The following is a 6,123-nucleotide window of genomic DNA, read 5'->3' as shown; positions in this document are numbered from 1 at the left end:
TCCAAATTAGCATATAATGCAACAATGATTTCAGGAGTAGATTCCTTAATGCCCCTTGCCCATTTAGCCCATCCCCCTCCCACAACCCCTCCAGCAACCCTCAGTTTGTTCTTCATATTTATGAGTCTCTTCTGTTGTGTCCCCCTCCCTGTTTTTATATTATTTTTGTTTCCCTTCCCTTAAGTTCATCTGTTTTGTCACTTAAAGTCCTCATATGAGTGAAGTCATATGATTTTTGTCTTTCTCTGACTAATTCTACAACTTAGAGCAATTTGGCAAATTATTTATTGTAAACAGAATTGAAGCATTGTGTTTTCTCCCTATCCAATCCCTTCAGAATTTGGAAACTGTATTTTAATTTTCATGACAACATAGTTATTTGTATAAATTCAGTAAAAAAAAAAAATCCATTCTCCTTGGAACCAGACACATTTGGAAATCAGTTGGTTAAAGTACCAAGGCTTTGATGAGGATGTCATCTTTTTTTAAAAATTTTTTTAATGTTTATTTATTTCTGAGACAGAGCATGAGTGGGGGAGGGGCAGAGAAAGAGGGAGACATAGAATCAGAAGCAGGCTCCAGGCTCTGAGCTGTCAGCAAAGGGCCCAACACGGGGCTCGAACCCACAAACTGTGAGATCATGACCTGAGCTGAAGTTGGTCGCTCAACCAACTGAGCCACCCAGGAGCCCCTAGGATGTCATCTTTGAGAATAATGTGCATCAAATACAAGATGGCCAAACAACTTGAAGGAAGCAATACTTTCAAAGTCCTGCTTGGAAAAACCAGCCTCTGCCTGGTTTATGGGGTTCCCTGCCTTACAGGTCAGTAAGGAACCTCAGGATATTTGGAGCCTTGAGAAGAGAGGAATTCGCCCAGATCTATTAGGTGTTGCAGGTAAAGTCAGGTGGCAAATGCTTGGCTTGGTTTCCTAGCCTTGAGAAGCTTAAAAAAAATTTTTTTAATGTTTATTTTGAGAGAGAGACAGACAGAGCATGAGGAGAGGAGGGGCAGAGACAGAGGGAGACACAGAATCCAAAGCATGATCCGGGCTCTGAGCTGTCAGCACAGAGCCCAACACTGGACTCAAATCCACCAACCGTGAGATCATGACCTGAGCTGAAGTCAGATGCTTAACTGGCTGAGCCACCCAGGCACACTGCCTTAAGAAGCTTTTAAAAGTCCAATCTGAGATTCCTTAAAAAAAAGTTTCAACAAAGCAAACTAAAAAAAAAAAAGAAAACCAAAAGCATATGATCAATCACTTAATCTTGCTGCACTTAGGTAAATAATCAGTTAAAGTTAACTGAAACCACACTTTGCAAACAAACTAGACTAATATTATCTTTGGAAACAGGGATATTTGTAGAGTCGTATATTTTTGTTGGTTTTAAAAAATTTTTTAATGTTTATTCATTTCTGAGAGAGCGAGAGAAAGAGACAGAGCATGAGCAGGGGAGGGGCGGAGAGAGAGGGAGACACAGAATCCGAAGCAGGCTCCAGGCTCTGAGCTGTCAGCAGAGAGCCCAACGTGGGGCTCAAACTCATGAACCATGATTTCGTGACCTGAGCCAAAGTTGGAAGCTTAACCGACTGAGCCACCCAGGCGCTCCTGTTTGTTTTTAATGGAAGGTGGTAAAGCATCCCTGTGGGTTCTGTCTGGAGCTTTCTGCTAGTCCTTAAAAAATCCTGAATTCTAGTTTTCTCCAGTATCTAGCTACAACTCCCCAAATTAACATCTTGAAATTTTTCCTTTCTGCCTTGGAATCATGAGAACTAAAACTTCTTTTTTTGAAGCTCTGCAAGCTGAAGTTGAGGAAAAATTACCACAACAGGTTACCTATGGGGAAGCTGCCCGCTGTATGAACTGCTCAGAAAGTTCATCACAACACCTGATGCCATCGTGAGAGACATTCTAAATTTTTTCAATGTTTATTCATTATTTTTGAGAGAGAGAGAGCGAGAACGCAGGGGAGAGGCAGAGAGAGAGGAAGACACAGAATTTGAAGCAGGTTTCAGGCTCTGAGCTGTCAGCACAGAGCCTGATGCTGTGAGATCATGACCTGAGCCAAAGTCAGATGCTTAACCAACTGAGCCACCCACGTGACCCATGAGAGACATACTAAATACAAACCAGAAAATTCCTTAGATGATCACTGCCCTTATTGCACCATTTGAAGATGTGTCAGTCTCATTTAAAAATCTCACTGGCTAGGGATGCCTGGATGGCTCAGTTGGTTGGGCGTCCAACTTCAGCTCAGGTCATGATCTCATGGTCCATGAGTTCAAGCCCCGCATTGGGCTCTGTGCTGACAGCTCAGAGCCTGGAGCCTGCTTCCGATTCTCTGTCTACCTCTCTCTGGCTCCCCGCTCACACTCTGTCTCACTCTTTCTCTCAAAAATACATAAACATTAACAAAATTAAAAAATCTCACTGGCTGACCTCTGAGCTCAGAAACTGGGTTTCTATCAATCTTTTGTTATGGAAAATCCCCTCATTAAAAATGTCTGACTGCTAGTATCATCCAGCAAATATCCTCTACTACCCAATCCCAACAGATAGTTCAGCTGGTCCTTAATGAACCGAATGACAAAATGGACCGTAGTTTTTCAGAGAAAAGAAGAATCTCTTTTTTCCTTGAATAAGATGGGGGCACTGACCAAGATTCTTTGCTTGACCTTTAGTCAGGCTCTTGAAGCTTCTATACTTATCAATGCATGTCCTTGCAAAATGGGTTTTAGCAAGAATCCTGCTAAGTCAATTTAACCAGAATCCCTATTCTGGATATCTGTTCACCTTCCTATCTGGTTGGGTACTTAACCCCCCACCATTTTCCAGGTGATGTCTGATCAACCTTGCCTGCCTTCAACAAGAATCTTGCCAGGTAGGTTTAACCAGAACCCCCCTGGCCACAGATATTTCCTCTTAGTAATTTCTACCTGCTGCCCCCAATCCTGCCCTTTGTAAATACCCACTTGCTTGTGTTGTATTCAGAATTCAGATCAACCTCTCTCCTCCACTGCAGAATTCCATTCTAGTGGTACCTCTACCGACCATGATGGTCCTGATTAAAGTCTGTTTTACCATCTTTAATGTTATCAGATAAGTTTTTCTTTGACAGATCTGCTGGCCATGAATTCCCTCAGTTTCTGAGCAGTGGATGTTCACCAATGCCCTAAGATCAGGGGTGGTTCCTGTTCGTCCCAAGATTAAAGGTTTTTTTTTTTCCCCCCTTAGTGGAGTTAGAAAAGAAGGATATGATTTTTCTGTGATAAAGCATTATGGTTCAAAGGGAAGTGAAAGAAAATAAACATCTCAGTAGTTGCTCACCTGAGCATGGACTTCCTGTCCTGAGCTACTACTTCCTGTCCACTTGCCACAGATGGCAAAGCTGGAAAAACTAGGAAGAGATGCTTCCCTTAACAGGTGCTGCCAGCACCTGCTGTCCCCTCATCAGCCTTGTCTACCTTGGTCAGGGCCATTTTGGAGGGAGACAGGGGTTGATGAGGTGCATTCTGAATAAGAGGCAGCTGTCAGTCCCCCAACCATGTCTGAACAGCTGGGTCTTCCAAGATTCGATCTTTATCCAGGAGCCCCTCCTACATGACCACTGTTTCCACCTCCCAGGGTATACCAAGATGGACACTTGTTAGGGCTCTCTTAGATCTTTTCCATGGGTGTCTGGTGGGCTTTGTGGAGAATAAGCCTGAAGCCAGGTCAGATTTCATTTGTGCAACTCGCAACCCTCCCTCTCCCACCCCCAGCGGGTTTCACACCATCCGACCAGTTCATACTCTACCTTCACGGGTTCAGCAGCTGTTCTAGCTTAGCTCTTCTAGAAGGTACTTGGTAGTGTTGACCCAGGTGAATGCACATTGACAATCCCCTCTTTGCTTTCAAACAGGGTCTCTCCTTAGATTTTGAGTTGTTTATTCTGCAACCTCAGATCTCTGATGGGTTCCAAAAAAGAATTAAATTTGAAGTCAGTCCAGCTCTTTATCACCATAAGGGAGGGGGTGGGAGCAATGCTCTTACTACATCTCCACAGTATAGAGCTGAGTCCAGAAGTCCCAGAACTCCTTTTCTTGTGAGATAACAATCCTCCGTTTTGATCTGGGTCTCCTCTTCCTGCACCAGAAATATCCTATCGTGGGGGCAATGCAGTGAGGATCCTGATAAGTGAGATGGAATCAATGAGGCTCTGCCAGTGTTACTAACCTGCAGAGAGACCCAAGAGAGTCTTTCTTGAAGAGATCATTGCTTTCCTCTATTGGAAAACACTGTCTTTTCTCCCTCAGATGTTCTCCATCCTTAGTCCAGTTGCACACACCTTTGTTCACTGCTCTGGATGTCACACTCTTTCCATGTTTCCAAGTCTAAGTGCTTGGCTCTCTGTCAAGCTTCCCCCACCTTAACTCTCACTCTTGAGTTAAGACCTGCAGAAGAATGCACTTTACCCTGTATTAGCTGCTGAATTGAACTGTTCTGGCATCTTCTGTGGTTAATTTAAAGGGATCATTCCATCCAAGTTAAAGACTTGAAGCCAGCAGTCCATGAAGCTTCACTGAAAAACAGGACTGTGTCAAGATGTCTGGTCCACTCTTGGGTGAGGAGGTCCCAACATATTCCAGTTATACCAGTGTGGAGTCTTTGTGTTTTGTCTGGGATGAGTTTTTGGTGAGATATGATGATTGCATCATGTCAAGCTACCCTAGATCAGGTAGGAAGAGTGTATATCTCTGAAGGTATGCACTTGTATGTTCTTGTGTGTGTTCTTGAAGTGAGGCTACTCTTAGAGGATGCTCTTGTGCATTTCGTGTAGGAAAATATCGACAGAAACCAGAAGATGATGATCATGATAATAACAGGTGACACCTAACTAGAACTTAAAATGTATATAGTACTGTTTTGAGGGCTTTATATGCTTTAATTCAAAATTCACGTGAAATGGATGAAATCACTAACAATAAGCTAAGAGGGGGAAAATTAAGACAAGAAGAAAGTTAATATTCTTCCAAATTCTAGAAAAGTAATAGGCATTTTCTATGATTACACTAATAATATAATAAAATATTATTCACCTTTAATTTATAAAAATTTTTCTCCAGCAAATAAGAAAAAAAGATTATAATTCAATGTTTTCAAATGAGAGAATGACATTCATGAATTTATACAATGGCATTTGTTTGATATTACAATAATCATATGAATCAAAATTAAAACACTACAGTATTCTTACATTAATTTTTGATATGCCTTTCAGGACACAATTGCTTAAGTAGCTGATACTGAAGACTGAGAACGCCAGTATCTGGAACACAGGTGTTGCATATATTAAATTAATAAAAGTAAGGATGGTCACCCATGGAAGGTATATGGAAAAAAAGAATAAAATAAATGTTTCTCCTGTTATGAAAATCAGACCATTAAAGACAAGACCTGTGTCCTATTTATTTTTTTATATTCAGCTCAGAAATGAAGGGATTAATTAAACAGGAAAAGGGAATCAATTTGAGACATGTATAGGACATGTAATCTGGGAGAGCAGTTGGATGTGGATGGGGGTGAGGACTAAGAGGTGAGGATAATACATTGTTTAATAAATACTATATCTACTTAGATGGAGATTCAAAAAGGAGCAGGCACAGAGGAAAGCTGACTTTGATTCTACACATGTGACATAGTGGGACTTGATAATGAAAAATATTCTAAGGGTCTAAATTGAACTTAGAAAACCAAAGCACAGGGAGTCCCTGACCTGGAGATAGGGATTTCAGATTCTTGGACTTCCAATGTCTTTTTCAGCTGAAAACTCTATCACCCTAGAGGTGGAGTGTGCAGGGAGAATAGGACAGAGAACAGATATTACAGAATTGATAGTCAAGATTATAGTGGCCTGCCTGAGATTAAAGAACTGTGGGCACTCAGCCCATGAAACATTTTCCTTACAATGTCAATGTAACATATAAAAAACATGATTATCCCTTTTATTTCACAGCCATGAACACCTTGAGTGTCTGAGATTGTCCATTTGATGAATGCCATGGGGGAGCCTAGTTGGAAGTGTACTACCCCAAACTTTGCCAAGTCCCCATGGATAGAGTCTGCATCTTGGCAGAAAGT

This window comes from Panthera pardus, unplaced genomic scaffold, assembly GCF_024362965.1.
Source record: "Panthera pardus isolate Hobbes unplaced genomic scaffold, ASM2436296v1 HiC_scaffold_18, whole genome shotgun sequence".
NCBI classification, from domain to species: Eukaryota; Metazoa; Chordata; class Mammalia; order Carnivora; family Felidae; genus Panthera; species Panthera pardus.
The sequence above is the reverse complement of the archived record's forward strand: the minus strand, read 5'-3'. Positions refer to the sequence as shown.